We start from the raw sequence: 25746 nt of genomic DNA on the forward strand, positions 1-25746 counted from the left end.
CTTACCTCAGGTTACCATTGGATAATATATTGTCATAGACAGGCTTTTAAGTCTGACTTGGCAGGTTATCATACTTCTCTTGATTGTAAATGAAGCCCCAAGAAAGAGTGTTCACAAAGCAAGTCATCTTTATATTGACAAGCTCTATGGAAGAACAATTCTAGTTAGCACCCAATATGACTTTTAAAGTAGGCAAGTAGGAGGAGGGAAACAAATAAATAACAGGAATGCCTGGGAAATGCTCCAGTTATTCCACAGTTCAGTTGATATAATAAAAACTTTTATTTGAAGCTTTTGTCCCTTGTAACAATTTAAATTCTCAACTGTCCATAATCTGATCTGGCCTTGTACGCCATGGAAAAGAGATGCTTGTAACATAAAAGACATGGCGTATTTTTTAGAAATGTGTCACTTCTCTTATATCTACTCAGATTTCTGGGAAAACCTCTCTACTAAACAGGACAATAATCTGATATCAAAAGCCCAACCTGTAAGCATGTGATCATTGTGATTCTAAAAGAAGTTTACTATGAAATCCACACTATATACATGGCAGATGGTGCTTTGCATATGTCATGGGAATGTGAAGTCGTAGAGTAGTGTCGCTAACAATCCCAGAGCCTTGAAGTCAGATACATGAGTATGAAACTATGTGATTTGGGCACTTTAAAACTTGTTTTAATCTCATTTTCCTTACATAGTAGATATAGATAACAATACTTCATAGTTGAAAATAAGTATCTATAAAATGCTGGGTTTTTGTAGGAGCAATACTTATGTCCCCCACTTCTCTGTCACACAATTCTATTGTCCCCTAAATTCATCCTTATGCCACAGATCTAGATAGTATAGCTCTGACTGCAAATATCTCTGTGAGAATAAAGTGATATAATACGAGGGCCAACTTCTGGCTGTACTGTTTATTAACTGTATTATGTTAATATATGAGGGAAGAAACTGCCTTTGTTCTGTCATATATTCAATAGAGATAATAGTACCAGTTTACCAGCCTATAAAATGCATGTAATATGTTTTGCACAGTCCTTTGTTTATTATTAAGTGTTAATGTATGTTTGTTTTTATTACTCTCATTCTCAGAAATTTTTTTCTACATTTCACTCTTTTTAAGCCTGGGTTGCTTTACTGAAATTAATTATCCTCATTCTCAGAAAATCTTCTGGAATCTATATTTCTATACAATTAACCTGCTGACTTGAAGAAAAGGAATCTAAAGCATAGGCCTATTTCAGATGAGTAGAGAATGTGTGTTTGGTGTTCCTTAACCATTCCAGGAATGGAAGTTCAGAAAAGATCCTCCGCACTTTTCCTGAAATAATTTTTTTCTTTTAAAGATTTTATTTATTTATTTGAGAGAGAGAGAGCAGGAAAGAATGCATGAGCAGGGAGGAGGGGCAGAGGGAGAGGGAGAAGCAGACTCCCCAATGAGCAGGGAACCAGACACCAGACATGGGGCTTGATCCCAAGACCCTGGGATCATGACCTGAGCCAAAGGTAGACACTTAACTGACTAAGCCACCAGGCACCCCAAAATGATTTCTTTTAATACTAACCAGTCCAGAGAAGAGCACATGACAAACAGCCAATCATTTTCTATTGTATGAACCACATGAATTTGATCTTGAAGAAAGTGAAACAAGACTAAAATTTCCTGTTTTACCAGTGAATCCTACTGAATAGACCTTAAGAGCATGGTTTTTAGTAGTGTTTAATCTGAGATGCCAAAAACAGCATATGGAGGAAGAGTCTATGAAGGATGGGCTGCCTGACAGCTGAGACTATTTAAATTTAAATCCATATATTAAGAAATGTGATTTTAAATTTAAAACCCTATGCCCAATGCTACAAAGACTCACCAATATTAACTGAATTTCTAAGTAGGGACTTGCTTTTTCATGTCTGTCCAATAGCCCCTTCCATCTCTGAAGAATATGGTTGAGTTGCCTTTCCCAACAGGACTACTCTTTGGATAAGGAATTGTCTGGATACCACTGTTGTTTGCCAGGTTATTTTCACTGGCTTTGAATAAAATTAAAGCAAATTTTAAGGGTGCATACACATATGGATATTTTATGTATGTATGTGTATTTTCTTGCAGGTGATACAAAATTTTGCCAAATACCTAATGTAAGGCCTGGCCATCATTCATTCTAAGTAACACTGAAACATCAGCATAGTCTAGAAGTCCTCCTTTCCCTCTATTTAAACACTTAAAGGAAGATTTTAATTTCTATTTTAGCATCCTTGTTCAATATAAATAGGTGTACACCAGCATACTTTGTCAAAACAATACTGGATGTATTCTAATTGGCACTGGACTTGGCATTCCACCATGGATAATCTCTCTCACCTAAAAATTGTCGAACTAAAGTTTTAAACAACATAAAGCTGTGACAAGCCATGGACCCATAAATAGACATGAGACTGTGAGGCATATAGCATAAGGGATATAAGCTAAAGTTTATAATATTTTATCATTAATTTTAAGAAATCAGTGACTAGAATTACTCTAAATTATTTATATTTCCTCAATTGTAAAAGAAGAGGTTTGTTTAATTACTACAGGAAATTGAATAAAACTCCCAACCCTACTGTTCTGTGATGGTTTTGCTAGACCTACTAGTGGGTGGATGGATCAGTTGCTTGTGTCCAAATTAATCCATCAGTTTCCTAGCAGAGAAAGGAGACATATGTTCTGCTAACATTATTGGGTTGGGAGAACATTTACGGGCAGTATTTAAAGAATTGCAGGAAAATGAATATTGGAGGATGGGAAGAAAAGTGAAGAAGTAAGTTGCTGAAGACTACATGTATTTGTCACTATTGTCTACTTATATCCCAATGATGTTCCTACAATTTAAGAAGGCTACGAAGGCAATGACCCTAATCTCATAAACCATTACATTACTACTGTAAAACTTTATACAAAAGGAACAGCAAGGTTTAAGTGGGTTTTTAAATCTTTTTTTTTTTTATAATTTTTTTTTAAAGATTTTATTTATTTATTCATTAGAGACAGAGAGAGAGAGGCAGAGGGAGAAGCAGGCTCCCAAGGAGCAGGGAGCCCGATGCGGGACTCAATCCCAGGACCCTGAGATCATGACCCGAGCCGAAGGCAGACGCTTAACCATCTGAGCCACCCAGGCGCCCCAGTGGGTTTTTAAATCTTAATGAATCTGCCATGATTTAATATAAACCAGACTCTTTAATCTTATATAATAAAGACTGTGCTCTAGATTTACTCTTCTGATTCAAACTATGGTACAAAACCATATTCCTTGGGAGTATCCTTCCCTAAGTATGCTGTTTATGTAGGATTGCAGGGTATCTAGTAAGCCTACATGTGCACAGGAATTGGAAAGGGTTTAATTCTACTGTCTTTGCCCTGTTCTCTGTTGATATAATCCTCACTTCTGATCTCCATACACTAAATCTAACATGTAATATACAAAGTAAAAACTAAGATATAATTTTTTTTTTTTTAAGATTTTATTTATTTATTTGACAGAGAGAGAGCGAGAGCAGGAACACAAGCAGGGGGAGTGGGAGAGGGAGAAGCAGGTTTCCCACTGAGCAGGGAACCCGATATGGGGCTCGATCCCAGGACCCTGGGATCATGACCTGAGCCGAAGGCAGACACTTAAAGACTGAGCCACCCAGGCGCCCCTAAGATATAATTTTAACAACTGTGTAAACAATTTTCAAATACATTCCTTTGTAGTCTATATAGCCAAGCAAGCGTATCTTTCATTCAGCTATAATTCTCTTAAGACCATAAAAAGGAAGAGAGTTATTCTTGTGGGATTACATGTACCCTGAAAAAAGGTACAGTATATGATAGGGATTGATTTCTTTTTCTTTCTATTCTAACCAGTGATTATAACAATAACCTGTTAGACATAACAGTACTTTACAGTTAAAAAAAAGAAAGAAAGAAAGAAAGAAAGAAAGAAAGAAAGAAAGAAAGAAAGAAAGAAAGAAAGAAAGAAAGAAAGAAAAACAACTCCCATATCTATTCTTTGATTCTTTTAGCCTTTTTTAAAAAGAAAAACTACATTATACTGTCATTTTAGACATAAAAAGACACAGGAGACTAAAATAGGGTAAGTGGCTTACACAGAGCTGCATGGCTATTAAGGGTAGACTAGGGACTAGAAATCTTGCCCTCTACTAACCCAGTGCTCTTTCAATAAAAAAAAAAAAAAACAGTTTTATTCAGTGTTTCATCCAGTTTTATGAAATAGACATTTCACCTCTATATATGTGAGCAACTCTTATATCTGTTGCTTAAAATTCCTCAGTATTTGTTATAGTTACCCTAATTAATTGCATATGAAAAATATTGAGTGGAAAAATATAAATACTTTTTTAGATATAAATCAGTAATTATAATAATGGACTAAGTACAGAAGAAATGCAAGGGGCCAACATTAATTCTTCAAGTTAAGTGTCCTTAGATACATAAAAATGATCACATTATACAATTAATGCTGGATTATTAATTTCACTTTATTAGGAAGTAACTTAAAACTCTCAGTGTTTTGAAAAAAAATGACAAAGTTGATTCTGTTAGGATGAAGGCATTATATTGAGAAATAATATATAATTATATGCGTAGAAACATTTGTTGAATATGTGACCTTCACTATATAAAATTTAGGAAACTACTATTTTTGAAGGATTCTAATTAAATTGATCAGCACATACTAATTAGTTTAATTCACACACCTAAAGTTAAGTTTGAAATTCTAGGAAAGATATTTACAAACTATATCCAAATCAATTAGACAACATCCACCTGAATTTTAGAATTATCCAAGGTATAGCTAGGAATTTGTAGCTTGACTCTCATTTTAAATAAGACTTGGAAATATTCTGATTGTTTATGCAAAAAAGCAAGCATAATTCCTTTAGTGAAATCACACAGAAAATATGAAAACTTAGCCAGAGCTTTTGATTTTGCTTTGTAGGGTCTGTCCATCCACAAATTAGAGGTTGTATTTTCTAAAGTTTATCCATTAAGTATAAATTTAATCCATATACCCAATATTTGCAACAAGGGCATTTCAGAATGCTAAGAACACCTTACTTGATTAGTTGATCTTGAGGAATGCTTCACCCTTAGTCCTCCAAATGCCTACCCTTAAGAAAGCATACTCACTGTGGAGGTTGTATTTTTAAATTATGTTTGCACACAACATAGATGAATGACCTGATCCCATTTATAGTGGATTCCCCTTAGAAATCGCAGGGCTTGTCAACACGAACCATAATATTGGCAAAGGCCCTTTGTTTCTCCCAGATTTTTTTTCCCAAGCAGATTGTTATGCTTAGCTAAAGTGAAAACAAACATAGGGCCTTGAGAGACATATGAAAAGAGTGAGCACTTGAGAGTGCCTGATGACCTCCTCCTTCTGCTTTTCTGCTGCCATGTTCTTTTGCTGCTGTAAGGGTGGCTCTGTGCCTCATGAATATGGAATACGTTTATGGAGAATGAGAAGTTTATCACAAGGACTCATCACAAGAACTGCCATCCGAATTCACACTTACAGGCTTTTTCAAGTGTCAGCTGTCACACCTCAATACGACCAACAGTCTGACATCAAAGTCCACTCTAGGAGCTGTTTTTCTTCCACCTTGGCTGATTTCATAAAATGTCAAATGCAACAAGCCTGCTGAGAAATAATTTGGTCTCAACAAATTTGTGCCTCAATGGCATTTCCTCCTTGTTACTGTTTTACCATTAAGTTTTTATTAACTAGGGGTGCCTGGGTGGCTCGGCCATTAAGCGTCTGCCTTCGGCTCTGGTCGTGATCCCGACTACAAAGCAGTCAGTGGAGAATCTACAAGAATTATAAACATGGACATCTAAAAGTAGAAATAGGATTTAAACTATTGCAGAGGTATCAAAACAAAACAAAATAGAACTTGAGTTATTGAATTTGAATGTTGAATTGTTCAAGCTTAATGATAGTCTAACACTTGATGAATATTCTTCTAATCTTTGGGGGATAGCAAGGTTCATAAATTCTGCCTCCATAAGGGAGGACCAGAAATCCTGGTCACCATACAACTGAGATAAAAAACAAACAGACAAACATTAAAGCATATGATTTGGAGGAAAATGAAGAAGCTGGTTTTGTTGTAGGCATCTGTTTGGTAGAAGGAGAGTGGCAGAATGTCTGGCTTTTGATTGCATCAGTGGTTTCAAGCTCTACCGCCCAATGCTCAAAGGGTATTGACTGGTACAGATATTAGTGGCCGTGTGAATAAGTCAAGCTCTGGGCTGCAAAAATGAGCATTTAGCCACTGGTGGAAGAAAGTGAATTTTTATTGTTGTTCTCTCTCTGACTTCTGCACTGTTTTTGGATGTTTGTCAGCATTTCCCCTGAAACCTTCTTTCCTCCATGTCTCCAATAATTATGATACCTCTACAAGACCTTTTTAATAAGCTTTTTTGTTTAATCAGCCAGAATCATCAACTAACATGTCTTATTGATATGAGTATGTGTACTATGATTATTTTTCCCCAACATATTAAGCTTCACAGAAACAAAGTTCTTCTATAATTAGAGTGCCTAGGTTCAAATTCTGATGCTGATAATCATTAGATAAGTGGTTTAAGGTAGTCTTAATATGTCTATGTCTTAATTGCTTCATATGAAAAGTGAGATAATAATAAATATCTCATGGAGTTTTATTTTAAAGATTTTATTTACTTATTTGTCAGGGAGCGAGAAAGATAGCATACAAGCAGCGGGAGGGACAGGCAAAGGGAGAAGCAGGCTCCTGGCTGAGCAAGGAGCCTGATGCAGGACTCGATCCCAGGACCCTGGGATTATGACCTGAGCCGAAGGCAGACGCTTAACTGACTGAGCCACCCAGGCATCCTGATATCTCATGGGTTTATAATGATGATTACATGAAGTAATACTGGTTAAGTTTTTAGCAGAGTGATTAGGATATACAAAATAACCAAGATTAGTTAGCTGATACAAAGAGAATAGTAATAACAACAATATATTATGCCAGTCAATAATGGAAATCCATACCTATGAACTTTGCTATTCTGCTTTTCACAAAAGTGCCCATTATTAAAATTAGAAATTTAAATCAAATTACTTAGGACTATATTATCTTAAATCCTTTTTCTCCACAGTTAATTTTTGAGGTTATTTTATAGAATTCTTACTCCTTCCAACCACTTCATCACCTATGAATCTTTTTTCCTTAGGGGTTATCTAGGTTCTATACCAAAATGAAAAATAAAAACCTTGTGACAAAGAATGGTAATATTTTGGTCCTGTAGTAATAAAAAAAAAAAATAGAAAACTCAAATAAAACATGCTTATAGGTTTACAGCCAAACTATTTACACATAAAAATGAAATAGATAATAGAGCATTTGATAACATCCATGAATCTGAAAGTTTAGAGATTTGTCTATTGATTCTATTTTTTAATTTTTTTTAAAGATTTTATTTATTTATTTGACAGAGAGAGATCACAAGTAGGCAGACAGGCAGGCAAAGGCAGAGGGAGAAGCAGGCTCCCCACTGAGCACGGAGCTCATGCGGTGCTTGATCCCAGGACGCTGGGATTACGACCCCAGCTGAAGACAGACACCTAACCAACTGAGGCACCCAGGCGCCCCTGTCTATTGATTTTAAAGGAAAAACAAAACAAAATAAAAAAACAACAAAAGTGCACATGAGTATATATTCACACACATAGTACTTAATTTCATTGGCCTCATTACTTAAATTAAAATCACTTATATAGCTTTCATATTGCATTTAAATTTAACTTGACCGAATCAAGAGTTTGGTGTAAAGCATAATCTAGTAGGAAGAGAAATATTGTGAAATCTGAATACTTATTTCCCTGTATAAATATAGACTATCAGCAGACATTTTAAGTAGACTAAAAAATGCCTGACTCTATTTATGAAATATTTTTTTCTTAAAATCTACTCAATATTTCTAAGATACTAAGACTAGCAATTAGCCTTAATCCTATATATACTTATATTACTTGTTAAAACCAAGGTTTTGATGCTTGACCTAGACTGCTCCTGCTAGTAAAATCTCCTTATTTAAAATAACTCAGTTACCAAATATTGTCAAAAAACCCTTTTCTTCGTTTAAAGATTGTGTGTGCTGCATCATATATTTAAATATGTAAATGTAGGTGAGTGATTAATGTATGCCCTAAACCATTGTAAAAGTAGAACATTTTATGCTATAATTACAAGAATTACTTACCTACTTGAACCCAAGTAATGAAATTATAAGACAATGGGAATTATACAAAGAAAATCAGTCTTATTTTGATAGAAAAAAAACAAAAAAAACCACAAAAGAGTCTCCAGATTATTTCTCATGGCGAAAACATAAGAATGAGTATTCAAGGGCACCTACAAATTGATGGACTACTTTCCCTAAGTATTATTACCTTCCAGGTTGTCTGTTTTTTACTTATTCTGCATTTCATCTTTTAGGTCACTTAAGTTTGAAATTGAATAATACTTTATAATTCTTAAGAATTTTTCTTCATGTTAAGCTTCCTTTGGCCTAATGTGATACACTTTAATTCTAAAAAATATGAATTATTTTGAAATTAAAGTAGGAAAATATTGAAAAATTCATAGCCTGGGGGCGCCTGGGTGGCTCAGTCGTTAAGCGTCTGCCTTCGGCTCAGGTCATGATCCCAGGGTCCTGGGATCGAGCCCCGCATTGGGCTCCCTGCTCCGCGGGAAGCCTGCTTCTCCCTCTCCCACTCCTCCTGCTTGTGTTCCCTCTCTCACTGCCTCTCTCTCTGTGTCAAACAAATAAATAAAATCTTTTTTTTTTTTTTTTTAGAATTTTGTCTCTTGAGGAAAGGATCAGGCTATGAATTTTTCTTTTTTTCTTTTTTTTTAAAGATTTTATTTATTTGACAGAGAGAGAGACACAGTGAGAGAGGGAACACAAGCAGGGGGAGTGGAAGAGGGAGAAGCAGGCTTCCCGCGGAGCAGGGAGCCCAATGTGGGGCTCGATCCCAGGACCCTGGGATCATGACCTGAGCCGAAGGCAGACGCTTAACCGACTGAGCCACCCAGGCACCCCACAAAATTCTATATTTCATAGATATCTATAGCCTAATGAAATCCATTTTTCATTTAAACTTCAGTAGAATTTATTGCTCAAATTTTCTTAATTTCCTGACTTCATATTCATTCTCAACTTTGTTGTTTATGATTAAGCTTATTTCTATCATGTACGCAAATTGTGGATCCTTCACAGGGAAAATCTGTATACTATTCATCTTTCTATACTAAATGCAGTGACTGCCACATGGAAGGTAAAAAATAAAATTTGTAGAATAATAGATAAAATAATGAATGACTGCATGATCATATATTTGAGTAAATAACCTAAAAGTCTGTTTATAGACAAAATCTCAACATAATCCACTAAACATTAAAATTCATACTATATTTTGACACTTCTGTAAAAATTAAATAATATATATATAGTCCAGTTTCAGATTCTTCTCATTTTATCTAGGAAAATTTTTGTCTCCATTTTTTAAAAATGTTAAAATTATGTGCTTTGATTTTTATAATACGGAAATGGGATCTGTGTATTATTTAAAGAAAAACAAATTTAATGATAGATCAAGCAAGCCCTTATGGCACTATTGACTAACTTCTTTTCTGAGTGAACACAAAAACAAAAACAAAATTCATTTTAATTCCTATGTGTAAGCCAGAACGATCTTTCCGAATTAAATATGTATGTATATATATAAACACATTTAATTTATATACATTTAATATATATGTATAAGTAGACATATAGATTAATACACCAACTATTTGTGAATTTATACACATACACACAGAGACCTTTTTTTTTTAATTAAACCAAAGAAAATACACATTTTCTTCAATGAATGTATAGGTAATGAAAGAAAATTTATAAAGATTCATCCATTCCCAGATAATAAAATCAGTATTGTTAGTCACATTTTTTCATCAAATCAACTTGAAAAATTCCAAGACTGTAAGTACTTGTTCCTTTACCTTTGGGGCTGTATTGTTTGAAGGGAGTATGGCGATATAAAACTTTTAGGCTAAAAGTGAAGAATTCTTACTGTGATACATAAAAGTCTCAGACTGATAATAACCATCAAATACTCTCATTTCTCCTCCCATTTTTTTCTTATTCTATATGTCTTCTGTACCAAACATGATTGCAAAAAAAAAAAAAAAAAAAAAAAAAAAAATCAATTCTAGCTAAACGAAGGAGTAAAGGTTTCCATTAGAATAATGTTAGGAATTCAAGAACTGATGGCAAACTCAAAGATCAGGTTTTGGAAACAGGTGGAAAAAAAAAAAATAGTAAGGAAACAATCTGTTTAGTAGGAACAGTCTGATTAAGACTGTCCCTACCACTGTAGAAGGCTCCCATTAGACCTTGTTGCTGCATTTCCTGAGCACCCTTTGCTATAAGTGAACCCTAACCACTCCTCTTAGCGCCTCCGACTCCACATACAACGTTTTGTTTGGGAGCAACTGATTGGCTGAACCTAAATCACATGCCCAAACCATTGGTCCTCTGGGGCAGAGAAATGAAAGTCGTACTTACACTACTATGGTAAGAAGCAAGATAATGCACCTCACAATAATACACAAAGTGGAGTGTCTCCCAAAGCAAGAAAAAAAGCTGAACTAAGAGTCAAAAGAATCGATCTGAAATGTCCAGGGCATCCTTCCATATTATCCCATCTTTGCCAAAGATTTCAGTTACTACTGAATCTATATCTCCATCTAAAATTCCACTTCTGAGCTTCAGATTCTCATAGCCAAATGCTGATGGATATTTATATTTATATATTTCACATACATCCCCAAAACTAAATGTGATGCATATGTATCATTCCTCATGATCCCCTCTCATTCCCCTCCCCCAAAACATTCCTGGTCCTTAATTCACTTCTCAGCAAAAAATTCAATCATTCTATTAAATTGCCCAAATGAGGGAGTTGTCTTAAAAACTGTCTCCTCCCTTTCCCTCCCACTACATACAGTATATCACTTACCAAAATTGGCCATTTGTACATCTTTCTATCAAATAATTGCCACCACTTCCTTCACTTAGACCTTCAATATTTGCCAATTTGATTATGGCAAACTCCTGGTTTTTTTTTTACCTATAGTATCACTTCTTTCCCTTTAGTCAGTGTGATCTTTCTAAAACTGAAATCAGACCGTGTCAAATACCTTTTCAAAGGGATTCAAAAACTTCTTGTGATTTTCAGCATGGTTTACTAACTCGTTATCATGGTTACAGCCTGTACTGATTTTGACACATGCTTTACTCCTCAGGCTCACCTCTAATTACTTTTTAGCATTTTATAAACTACGTTTTTCAAATCATATTGTCTGTATTTTTTAAATGTTTGTTATACTTTTTAATAATAGGATATAAAAAATGAATGAATGACTGCATTAAATGTGTTCATTAATTGTAAGACATATGTCATTTTTTTAAAGATTTTATTTATTTATTTGAGAGAGAGAGAGAGAGCATGAGCAGGGGGAGGGGCAGAGGGAGTGGGAGAAAGAGAAGCTGACTCCCCCCTGAGCAGGAACCCTGACTGGGTGTTCCATCCCAGGACCCTGGGGTTATGACCTGAGCCGAAGGCAGACACTTAACCCACTGAGCAACCCAGGCACCCCCACATGCCATCTTTTAGAAATTACAAAATGTAAGAAAAATGTGTGTCTTATAGCTAAAAATTTCCAAATCTATCAATACCATGAACACTTGCATTTCCTGTGGCCTCTGTGTCTTGGCAAGATAGTCCATATCACTATAGCTCCACCATTCACCATCTAACATTTAGTCATCTTTTAAAACTATACTTAAAAAATTACATTTTCACCGTCTTAATGACCCATCATCTAGCACCCTCCTCAATACCTTAGGATACTCTCGGTAACATGATATTCTCATTTAGTACCTACTGTTGCTTTACCTACCTAATTATACACTGTGGCTGGCTGAGTATTGATGGCCCCAAAAATGTCCATTTTCTAATCCCCAGAGCCTGCAAATTTTACCTTATATGGTGAAAGGGACATTGCAGATATGAATAAGTTAAGAATTTTGATATGAGGAGATTATTTTGGATTATCTGGATCCAATATAATCACAAGGATAGTCATAAGCAGAAGGCAAGAGTATCAGCATAAGTAGTAGATGTGACAGAAGAGGATGCATATTGGAGGAATGTGAGGAAGAGGCCACAAATCAAAGACTACAGACAACTACTGGATCCTGGAAAAAGCAAGGAAAGAAATTCTCTCTCTGGAGTTTTCAAAAGAGAACCATCTCTTAAAATCCTTTACTATTGCCCAGTGACACTGATTTTGGACTTCTTACCTCCAGAACTGTAAGACTGAACAACAAACTGAGGGTTCTAGAGGGGAAGGGAGTGGGGGGATGGGTTAGCCTGGTGATGGGTATTAAAGAGGGCATGTTCTGCATGGAGCACTGGGTGTTATACACAAACAATGAATCATGGAACACTACATCAAAAACTAATGATGTATGGTGATCAACATAACAATAAAAAAATTTAAAAAATTAAAAAATTAAAAGCTAATATACATACTGTTTTAAAATCTCTTTCACCATTAAATGCCTTGATAAAAAAAGATCATGTATTTATCTCCATATTCTTAGACCTATCAGGACAGCTAGCATATTATGTAAGTGCTTAGATGAATGAACAAGTGAAAGAGTTAATGAATAAATGAATTGATGAATGAAGACCCACGGATAAATGTTATGGTTTAGAGGAGACTTTGGACTTCAAATTAATTCTGATAAGGACAATGATTCTACACGGACTGCACGTATTTGATTTGTGGTGAAAATATACTCACCCATTTGCGTTTCCTGAGATTGTTAATACTTGAAACAAGATCTGAATTAGGACTATAATCATGGTTTCTGGAATTTTCCTACTTGATATCTGTCACAGATTGTGCTCTCCTGAAGCAAAAGCAGACTTTGGGATGTGTGAGGTTTATTAGAGATACCTATATGCGAAGAAAGAGTTAAGAAAGTAGCATCAGGACAAGAAAGGAGTCATGCTGAGATTCAGCCCTGGTAAAGCCTCAGAAAAACTAGCAGGGAGTTATGGAGTGTGAATTCTCTGTGGGAATGCTCCCCTTATAAGGCCAAAAGGGCAAGGCCTTTGTGTCCTATCTCATTCACTCACAAAGTGGAGCTGCTCAGGAAAACGTGCGACCTGGAGCAATTTTGTTCTCTGACTGAGGGAGACCTCGATCTCACAACCCTGATATCATGACCTCAGCCAAAATCAAGAAATCAAGCTTAACCGACTGAGCCACCCAGGTGCCCTAGTCAGTCCCCTTCTTGAACAGCTGATTAACTACTTCCCTTTTGTGCTCTCACACCCAGGGCTACTGTGCAGCTGACCTAATCACCTCAGGGGCAGTTATCAGAAAATAAGAGTGCCCCGAACCCAGGAAATTATTCAAATTAGCCAATCCACAGAGTACTGGAAACCTAGCTAAAACCACCCCACCTTTTGTACTTAAGCTGCCCCCTCCACCTTAGTGTTACCCTATCTGAGAGTGCACCCCCATCTTCCCCCATGTGACAGCCTTCTTTTGTTTAGAGTTGCAAGTAACAGAATTCTGCCTTTCATCTATCCCAGTGTCTTTGTCCTGCCATTAAAAAGATTTTTTCAACCTTATAAAACAACTGGTGCTGTGAGCAAGATGGTATGCCCGTTACCACTGACACTTTGGTAGCTCTGTGGGAAGACGGCCCTTGGCTTACTAATTGGTTCCGGACAACCCCAACAATGGCTTGAGACAGAAATATGCCCCCGTTGGTGAGCTTGTACTTTAATCCTGTCTGCTCTTGTGTCTGCCTGTGGTTGCCATGTCTCTCCTTACCCAAATGTCCTTGGCATCAGAATATGCAAATGAACAGTGCTAATTGTCTAAACTCTGGAGGCTAGATACTAGACCAGGTGGGAGCTCACCTTAGGGCAATAGAAGTGATAGGTCACCTGAGCCTCCTTTCTGGAGATGGGCATTCCGGTGTGTGTCTAGTCTCAGCTTGTGTTTAGAAGAGGCATGTTTTAGGAGTCCGTCACTTTTTTTAGAGTTTGTGTTTCTTCATTATTATTTGGATCAGAACCATGATTTCTATATGAGTTTTAGGCAACCCCTATAGAAGAAGATGTTGTTGGGTTCCCCAATGGTAGAGAAATAACACCCTATCTCTTTGAGAATGTAGCTCAGGTGAGGGTACCTGCTGTATAACTTAACGTTATTGCCAGTGAACTTTATGTTCCATAGACCTTCAGGGGTTGGTGGGCTGCACCTCTGGAGACCAGTTGCCCAATGTTAACTGTAAAGTGTGCCTCTGAGGCAAGATAACAAATATCTCATTCCCGAACCCTTCTTATCCTCCCCAATACCTGTCAAAGTTACACAGTTGTTTAAAATATATAAAACTCCTTGTCAGTGTGCATTGACCTTGGTAAGTACCTCTGCAAATCAACATACAGCCAAGAAGACAAACTATGCTGTCCCAGGGAGAGGCTGCCGTAGCTCTCTAAGTGCAGACAATAATTCCTCCATGGCGGACTGGGAAGCATTGGAACCAGAGAGGGCTTCCTATGAGGAAAGCCACCCCAACCCCCTAATCTTTCATATAACCACATAGAAGCCCAATGGTTATCAGACAGAGACAGAAACTCAAAACTGGGCCTTTAGGCAGTTAGAAACCCAAAACAATACAAAATAATGAAAACCCTATATATTAAGAATGAAACCTGGGTATAGGGGAGGAATACATACAGATTACTATTAAAATCCACAGTTCGACCAATTAGCAATACAAAATTTACCAAAATAATTTATATAACAAAAAGATTAAAAAAAGGGGGAGGTGGTTGGCGTTTGCACTTCTACAACAGAGGTTCAGATTTAATTTTAACATTTGCTAAAATACACCAATTGGCAAAGTTTCATAGGCTTAAATTACAGTTAAACCTACAAACCTCACTAACTTAAGCATAGTACCCTGTACAACCTTAGGAGAGTAACTAAATATAAAAGAGAGTGAAAATAGATAAGCCTCACTATAACTTTAGCCTTGCCTAAATTTCATAATCATTGTACACCTTGCCCTAAAATATCCCATAAACACTCTGACACAATGAGTAATAAATTAAAATTAAATTAAGTCTTTGGCACTTACAAAGTGGCTAGATAAAATGGGACTCCATGGACTCCCAGTTAAAATAGTTAATATGGCCCGATATAAATTAAAACAGGGCCTTTGGGAATTAAAACATTATATAAGATCTAATTAATGAACAGGTAATTGTTTCCACTTCTCCATTTGACAGCCTGATTTTGTCCATTCTTAAACCTGAAAAGAATAAATGGTACCTCATAGTGGAGCGGATTAATACACCCTTAACGCTATGATCCTATCCAGTAAGGCCTCATATCCACCATCCCATTATTATTATTGAAATTATTAGTTCCATCAAATCAGCAACTGGTAAATACTTTGTTATTATAGATTTTGCCTATTTTAACAGCATCTGCAGTTTACCTTCACCTCTGAGGGGACACAATATTCCTTTACTAGACTACCCATGGTATAGCTCCATAGCTTTGTCATCATGCAGTCTTTGCATATAAGATCTTGGCTATCTCCCCTTTCTCCAGGAGCACAGATATGATGTTACAATGATGACATTCTCCTCCAAGGAGTTTCCAATGACACATGCACTGAAGACATACAAGGCTAATATATTTTAATGCATTTTGGATTCTGGAGGCAACATACTCCTCATTTACACATTTTACTTAATCTCACTTATAAATCAGCCCTCCTTAAATGGGACTACTTCCAAATAAAGCTCTAGAATCTGCCCAAATTAAAATCAAAAGGCTTTCATGGTAGTGCTCTCAGAGACTCCTTCTCTGTAGAGGCTTTTAGAAAACTTCTCTCATGCCTCTTGGAATCTCTAGACTACCTGTCATGGCCATAAATTCCTCATGGGCTTCCAATGGAAGAAAGTACCTTATTTGTCCTTGTGTTATATTATGATTAGAGAGTACATTGCAGGCCAACTACTGGACTCTCCTGGAGATGGAGGCTTTTATGGACTCTGAGTCTGCAACCCTCCATACCCAGCAGCCCATTATGCTATGGATCCTAGAAGCAGCATCCCACAAATTTGGTGCAGCTACTGAAGACTCCTTAATGTAGGATGGAGCCAAATTTGCTTCTTCTGATATGTTCCACCTGCAGGAGGAGATGACTTCCACTGTCCACAGTCTTTTGCCAGATGCTGTGGTGCTGGATGAGGCCATCCCAATGCCAGTCAACTTGGGTATGGGGAGGGAGGTCTCTTTTGATCAACTGAGTGGACAGCAATAGAGTTCATAGTGGGTACAGGTGGCACTGCCAGAATTATAAGTGATGGAGCACAGTGCAATATTGCTGCTTTCCATCCCTAAACCAGGAGGTCCCTGGTAAAGAAAGGAACACAGGGTCAGTGTACTTGGCCAAATTTCAGGCAATTATCTTAACACTGGATGTTAGAGAACTTCTCCATCTGCACATTTTTACAAACTTTAGGGTCATTGCCTACAAGTTGTCCCTTTTAGGGTAAAGAACTCTGAGACTCTTGTTTCACAGGTACCCAAAATAAAAAACAAAGTTACATGTATCTCTATGTATAATAGGTCACAACGAAAGGCCTTACTAGGATCCCTTTTGGAGTGTCATACATTATTGATAGTGACCCAGGCACACATTTCACTTCTAAGAATGACTAATAGGCTCTCAAGAAAGGCATTCAGTGGAACTTTTATCACCCAGATAGAGGTCCCAGGCAGCTGGATTAATGGAGACCTATCGGGTTCCTCAAAGAACTCCTATTTAAGTTGGAAAATGACAAATAGACTCCTAAATGGGTCTCTGTGTCTTGTTCAGGATATGATTTTCTTAAGTCAAGGCGTCTTGGCCAAATCACATGTAAGGTCAACTTTAAAAACCCTTCCCCATTTCCCTTTCCTTTATTTAAAGTTGGATAAATCTCATTTCCACTTACGGTCCTGGTTCTCCTTAAGGAAAATTTCCCATGACTTAAGGAAAACCTTGCAGAGGTTATTATCAGCTGTGCCATTTTAAAAATTAATAAAGATTATTGCTTTTCCCAGGAAGCCACTGCCCTTTATTAGTCTATGCTCTGACTCCCCAGTCTTCTCCTATTCTCCTCCTCCAACTTTTCAGCAGGACTGCCCACCTGAGTCTCTGTCCATCACTACCACCACTTATTTCTCTTGGTTACCAACACATACCACTAACCTTTATATATACCAATGAAGTATCAGTTGATACCCTATAACAACATAATTACTGGACTCCTACCTTGACCCAAGGAATATACCAAGATATTATTGTCATAAAAAATATATAACTCATAATTTTAAAACACTTTAAAAGTACACCAAAAATGTCATTAGAGACTTTAAAAATTCTAGATCTTTTTTTCTTGGCTCATGCCATACAATAGGATCATGATTATGAGCTGGCTTACAAAAACTCCTTATACTTCTACTTGTCTTCCACCTTTTACTCTCATAATAAAATGTTATCTACTCTGTTTAGGACAACTTATACTCTACCCTGTGAAAGTCTTCTCTGCTATATGGCTACTTAAATTACCCAAAATAAGCAATTTAAAACTTATGACAAGACTTTAAAGGGTCAATATAGGTATTTTTTGTTTATTCAAAAGCTGTCTTGACAGAGTTTTAGGGTCTTGGCTAGAGGCCAGTCAGTGCTCCTCTTTTGAGCAGTTGATTAAGCTCACACCTCAACCACTTCTATCACTGGGTCCTCATAGTCCAGGCCACTATGCACCTGCCCTAATTGCCCTGGGGTCAGGTATCAGGTAATTTGGGACAGTTCCTATGCATTGGAGCCTAAGAAATTATTCAAATTGGCCAATTCATAGGAAACATGGAAAATCTAGCTAAACCCATCCAGTTTGCTACACATAAACTCTCCCCTATAGTTCCAGCTTGCTATTATCCTCTCTCCAGGTGCAACCCCCTATGTAGCCCTGCCTGGAAGTCTTCTCTCATTTGGAGCTGTAAGTCACAGAGTTATGGTTTTTGTGTGTTTGTCCCTCCATCAAAAGAACCTTTAAATTTTATAAAAACATATAAATACATTTTACTGTTCCTCCCTAAAGTTGGATTATATGTCTCTGTTGCTATTCAATTTGACTTTTTTTTTTAAAGATTTTATTTATTTATTTGAGACAGAGAGAATGAGAGAGAGAGAGAGCACATGAGAGGGGGGAGGGTCAGAGGGAGAAGCAGACTCCCTTCTGAGCAGGGAGCCCGATGCAGGACTTGATCCCGCGACTCCAGGATCATGACCTGAGCCGAAGGCAGTTGCTTAACCAACTGAGCCACCCAGGCACCCATTCAATTTGACTTTTATGAACAAAGGAATGTTAGCAGAAGTGACAGTATGTCAATTCTGAGTGTAAGCTTTAAGAGACATTTGATGCTTCCATCTTGTGCTTCTGTCACCATAAGAAAAGCTACCCTGGGGTAGCTGCTATCCCTTCAGGCATAATGAATTTATATAGAGCCAAACCTTTCTAGTCAAGCTCAACTGGACCCACACCCTGAAGTAGAGCTATTCAGCCCAGTTGAGGTTGGATGAGCTATTCAGCCCAGTTGAGGCTGGATGAGCTATTCCAGTTGACCACAGATAAATGAGAAATAAATGCTTACTTTGTATGCCAATGAAATTTTGTGGTTATTTCTGGCAATAACTGATAGAAGGTTACTATACTTATGACTAAGTCTTTTAACTATGTTTGAAAAGATAAGGGCCTGCAACTTTAGAAACCTGGTCCAGGTTAGCATAACTAACTGAAATACTGAAAAACTATCTTCTCTTTGTTCTTTCTTCAGATTGAAAATATTCTGCAGAAGCAAGAGTGGTATAGAATGTCTTGGATGACATCAAATGACACTGCATCTTTCAACAGTGAATCTACAGGCACAAATGCTTGAAATAATGTTACAAACTTGTCAAAGATTTTTTAGTGGTGGTAACTATATGGCAGCCATGTATGGCTATTTTATCAAAGCAAGCATGTAATATCTCCCTTTCATGTGAGTTGGGATTTCAATTCCCACACTTATGAGTGAAGAGAAATTGATCATTATTCATTGAGAATCAATTGTCTCAAGGTGGAACATCTAAAAGAACTAGAATGGACCAAGATTGGAACCTGGACACATCTGTCATCACTGAGTTCCAGAAGAAGCCACTCCAGTGGCAGAAAGAGCTCCTTCATAGATTATATAGAAAGTATAGTAATTTCCAGATTTGTCAATAGTTTCTGTTCAGGAGAAATCTGTTATTAAATGCTGCTGTGTCATCTTGCTTCAAAGTGTAATATTTAATTTTCCAGTAGAAAATAGGCCAGGATTCAAAACTGGAGAATTACAAGGTAGTCCACTTAATTAATGAGTAAAAGAATTTAATGTTCCCTATTCCCCAGCATGATTATACAGGTAAATTCACAGAAATAAACCAATGTTTATACCATAAAAGTATTTTTAAGATACATAAAATATATTATTTACACAAAAATCTAGAGCAGCAAAGCTTAGTTTAAAATAATCTTACCAATATTCTGAGAAAAAGTTAAAGAAAATCTAAAAGTCAAGATTGAAATGATTTGAGACATAAAAATATATCAGTGCCATCAAATGTAAATAGTAAATGAAATTCTAAAATAGTTGTTAATCTTAGATTTTGACATCATAATTATTGAAGAAATACAAATAGAAATTCTGTGAATAGTTAAGTACTAAGCATTATGGGAAAAACAAGGACCTATAAGATCTGTAATCTCATGAGGAATTTATATTCTAAAACCATGCAAGTCAACAATGTAAGAATGATCCTAAGACAAAAGAGAGTTATGCAGGGTACCTGGGTGGCTCAGTCAGTCAAGCATCTGAATCTTGGTTTCAGCTCAGGTCAGGGATTAACCCCTGAGCTGTGCTCAACACTCAGTGGGGAATCTACTTGAGAATTCTCTCCCTCCCTCTCCTTCTGCCTCTCCTCTCTCTCTCTCTCTCTCTAATAAATGAATAAATCGGTAAAAATAAAAAAGTTTAAAAGAGAGTTATACAATACTTTTTATGATTGAAATAGGTATTTATTGCATAGATGAGAATCCTGTCACACAGAAAGTTTCAATACATTTTTGAAGTCCATATAGCTAAATGGAAGTAGAGTCATAACTAGTGCCCAGGTCCCTGTACATTGAGTTCAGGGATAATTTCTTTATTTATAGTCCTCATGTGAAAGTTTGGCGTGCCTGGGTGGCTCAGTCGGTTAAGTGTCCAACTCTTGATTTCAGCTTAGGTCATGATTCCTGGGTTGTGAGATTAAGCCCCCCATTGGGCTCTGTGTTGAGCATGAAGCCTGCTTAAGATTCTCTCCCCTTTTGCCCCTACCCCCACTGATGAGCTTTATCCCTCAAAAAAATAAAAAAAAAGTAAGTAAGTAGAAAGGTAGTGATTCTTCAGTTAGCATGGTAGAGATTCAGAAATGAGAAGAAAATAGCATTTAGTGTCAGTCAGTATCCAAAATTTTTCTGGAAATTATGCAACCTGAGTGGGACTTAGAGGGTGGTTGAATATACAGTCAAAGGGCATGTGGAGGTAAAATAGGCTAAAAAGAGCAAGAATTTAAATTGTCAGTTTGGTGATCAGTGATTAGAAAGCCTAACATAACTCAAGTCCTGATGTAAATAAAGTAAGAGTGGCAATTAAAGTTTAAAAGTACTTAAATTTGCATCATATGCTTTAATGCACACAATGAACACATTAATGTATATAATATATATATGCATTATATACAATATGAACTTTACATAATAAGGAAGATTTTGGAATAGAGTATTTTACTGTTCTATCATGAAACCACAGCTTAAAAAACATACTTTGACAATATTATGCAAAAATAATAAAAAAATGAAATATGAAAAATTATTGAAATTTTCATATAAGAATTGACAGCTTCATTGTGGTTGGGTAATTACAGGGACATATATTAAAGGCATTATAGAATCACTGAATTTCATAATTGGAGAGTAACAATATTTATTACAGCCAATTAAACATTGTTTAATGTCTTGTATAACAGATCTGGTATTTGGTCATGGCTCATATCTAAAAACCCTCAGGGAACACTCCTTTCATCTTTTCTTCCAAAGAATTGTTGACTCATTCTTTGAACATTTCTTGCTCTTATACTGGTCTGAAATCCTAGTTCAACACTTACTCCTCTGTAATTGTATCTTTTCCAAGCTATCTACCAACATTTCTTTCCTTCAACTATTCATTTTATGATACAGTATTAAGTCACTATACAAATAATCCTATTATACCATGTTTTTTTGAAAGTAGAGCGTCCATATTCAAACTTAAGAATTATAGTGTAACATATCCAGCCTACAGTAGAGGGGAGTTCTCCTCCTCATTATTTTAAATACTTTATTTCAATTTATGTAACATATATATCTTTTCTTGGCTACAATATAATGTTGTTTCAGATTGAATATAATGCTCAGTCATAAGGTCTAATTGTTATCATTAAGAAAAATTCTTCTTTATCTACTTGTAAAGTTGGTATTTTGTAAACAAGTACAAAAGCTACTCTTACACCTGTTAATTTGTACTTGTTACATCAATCTCTGCAAATTGCCTGTCATTTTTACATTTAAATTGGTTATCAAATGTAAAAATCACCCTGTTTTGTTGCATATACAAAATTAATAGGCATCTTTTGTAAATTTTTGTCAAAATATTGAAAAATATCAAGTAGGAAAAAAATTTAAAAGAATGACATTTAATTGAAACTAAACCTTAACCAATTGGATTAAAGTCTAGATCTTGCTAAGAAACAAAGTAGTAATGAGAATGCAACTTGAAAAATGAAATAGATGGATATCACAAAGTTCCTGAACAATAGAAAAATAAGTAAAATAACTTTATTTAATCACTATACTTAAAATATATTTCTGCCCCATACATTCACAAGTAGTCATCCCATGCACTACCTTTTATTACTACAGAGTTTTTTCTCTCCTGTTCACTTTCCTTTCTAGAGAGAAAATTCCTCAAGGATAGAGGATATGTAATCACAGTACCCACGACAAGACTAGACATATAAATCTGCAAATAATCACGTGTTGATTTATTTAACAAAACATCTCATTAAACTTTATGGTTAAAATTATGTTCATGTCAATCAATAGTTAAGGCTTTTTTTAAATTTGGGGAATTTATTTCTGCATTCATTTTTAAAAATGGGAGTATAAAGAGGGTAATAGCATTAAAGTATTCAAAAAATTTATTTAGGCTAGTTTCAAATATAAAATTTCACAAAGAACAAGAAACATAATGAATCTATTAAATGAGCCAGAATATCAAGTCACAGCTTCCTAAGCTATTAGAAGCTGTGTGGATCCTCTCTCAGCTGGGAGTGACTAACTCTAGGTGTCATAGCATCTTGCTGACAGCTTAGCTTTTATATGACAGTAGTGATTAAATATTATCCATAAATTTTTTTCATTTCATCAAATTGAATCATAATTTTCAAGGCAAATAAAAGATTCATTTGTCACAAATATTCATAGAGCTGTCCTCAAATGATACCATGAGATTAGACTCCTTCCATCTGAACTCGCAGAGAATAGATTCAAAATCTCAATATGTCAGAAATGAAAATTAACTCCTTATTCATCTTCCAAGTAACAATAGGGAAAATTGTCTATGGCCATCCTCTTGCCAGATTTTGTCTTTCAGATATGCATATAATAAAGTACAACAGGGGTTTAAAAAATATCTCCCTTTAAGAACTTAACTCTTTCCTACTGTGAGATACAGTAAAGCTAACAAAGGGGCCTCCTGTCTTCCCATGTCATTTCATGAGATGTTGGTTTTATATTTTTTCCCCAAAGAATCAAGATAATAGGAATCCTGAAGAACCCAAACCATAAACTATAAGATTAGAAAAAAAAAACTGTATAAATAAAAGAAATGAGCCCTTCCAGTTTTTTAGGCTGATAAATAATCAGAATTTTCCTTTGCAACTTCCTGAGAAACAACTTTAAAAAACCAAAGCCATCATTTTAGGTTCTTTTGAATTTTACCTACTGGAAAACCAAAATAGTGCTGAGAGAGGGCACTTCTGGTCTGGATGCTATTTAGAATTGATATATTTGTTTTATGTTAAAACTTCTTCATTATACACCTATTATACAACATGCACGGTGTCAGGTATTATTCGGTGATACAGTCAGGGATTAAGAAACGCATGGTCCATTTGCTAATTAACTCAAAAAATATTTGTTTAACCAGGCACTTTTATAGGTGTTGTAGATAATGCTTTAAACAAAGTAAACAAATCTTTCTGTACTTTATATTTTAGTAGAGGAAGGAAAGGCAGATTAAAACCATATTATATAATATATAATGTTATGGGGTGATAAATACTATGAAGAAAAAGGAAGCAAAGACATGAATCGGAGTTAATTCATTCTTTCATTCTTTTAACACTTATTGAACACATATTATAAGCCAGCTACTTTTTAGGTAAGTGAGGCCCATTAGGTAACAATAACAATTTTTTTTTTACAAACACCCTCATTTAATTATACTGTAAGGAAAAAAGCATGTTGGTGCAAGTTCAAAATGGACCTCTGCCACATTTCAGCTCCAATCAGGGCTGGCCCTAGAGTCAGCAGCAAGGGAATTCTTCCCAAAGGGCAGAGCTGTGAGCATTGAACTCCAATCATTTACTTCCCATGGAAGGTGAGGTGGCAAGAGGTACTGATATACATTGATTTCTAGGTTGTGCCAGTGGCTTGGCTCATTGGTCGGAGTCCTCAAATAAGAAAGACTGATGAGTTAGGGCTAAGAAGGTCTGGGGAAGAAGTATGTGTATGGACACAAAGGAAGCATATATGTCTAACTAATGTTAATTTCCATCAAAGATAATCCATTTCCAGGGAGGATCTCTTCAAATAAGGTAGACATGCACAAGGGGCTCATGACCAGAGTGGTCATAGCAGAAGTGCTTAAGGCTATGCATGGATCTAATAAAATGGGTCTCTACTCACCAAAGCTGATCCGGTTGCTACCATTGATGAATGCCCAGCCTGACAAGTATAGAGATTGTTGCAGAGTTTTCCATGTGTCACTATTACTTGGCATATCTATCCACCACTTGGTGACAGACCAATTAAATATGACCCCTTCTGTCATGGAGAGAACAGTAATTATCCCTTTCCAGAAAACATGTACACTCTGGATATACATTTACCTCCTTGTCCACAGTGCATCCATCAACACCACCATCCGAGGGTTTACAAAATACCTGATATCTCAACAGAATATTTCATGTGACATTGCCTCAGACCAAGATACCCACTTTATCGAAAAAGAGGTATGATGATGAATTAGTGACAACAAGATTCATAGGTGTTACTAATTACATTCTATTACATTCTATGATAGAATGAAGGCTCAGTTAAGGAGCCAGCTCAGATTCAAAATCTCAGGGTATCGTTTTCTAGTATAACGTATACATGTTGAACCATTGGCTGATATTTAGGTCTGGGGAGGAAGGAGGAGAGGTAGGATTACCTCCTTACCACTAGTCCCAGTTACTACTCACTTTTAAAATTTGTGTTTCCTATACCACATCAGTTTTTTGCTAAATTAGAGGTACTATTTTCCAAGTGGATAAAAAAGGTATAAAAACTTTGAGCTTCTAATTCTGGTGAAGCTGATATGGAATGGTAGGAGTAGTCTATCTTGATAACCATGAGAAGATATAGGTTATCATTGATAACCATGAGAAGATTCTGCTACACAAGAAGTTCAAAAAGAAATATGTGTGGAACCCTACAAATTCCCTGGGGTGTTTCTGGTATTTTGTAATAACTGAAAATGTGAATTGGATAAAACACAATTCCCCAATTTCAAAGTAGTTTAGGAATCACAACCCTTAAAAATCAAGGTCAAGGTCATCTTATCCATCAAGAACCCAGATTACAGCTGAAGGTGACCAACTGAAGTTTCCTTTAATCCTATCTTTTGAAGATTCTTTTTGTGTTGGTTTGTTTGTTTAATAATATAGCAGCTAGCAATAACAATTAGACATTGTACTTTCACCCTTATTCTCAGGGAAGAATTGAAAGTGAGTATTGAATATTTCAGCAGAGTATGAACAGATCTGAACTGTGCAAGGAATAGATTATATAAATTCAGTTTATGCTTTATCCCATCTCTGCTCCCTGGCCTTGCTTTCTGAGTGAAGTGGCACCTAATGCCTGGTAAGTTACCTCCACTTCAAAAGACTGAGAAGCTCACTGGATATATCCTGTCAGTGCCTCAGTTCTAACCTACACTGAGAGCCCCTTTCTACCCTCCCACTGAGTTTCTGATTATCAATGAAGTACAAGATGTAGGTTCCTCAGCAGCCACCATAATTTTAAAGGGCTTAACGCTCACTAGGGTGAACATTGAAGGTGGGAGATTTGTTATACAGGTAATTTT

The sequence above is a fragment of the Mirounga leonina genome, unplaced genomic scaffold (assembly GCF_011800145.1).
Source record: "Mirounga leonina isolate KUSES-001 unplaced genomic scaffold, KU_Mleo_1.0 Mir_151, whole genome shotgun sequence".
Classification (NCBI taxonomy): domain Eukaryota; kingdom Metazoa; phylum Chordata; class Mammalia; order Carnivora; family Phocidae; genus Mirounga; species Mirounga leonina.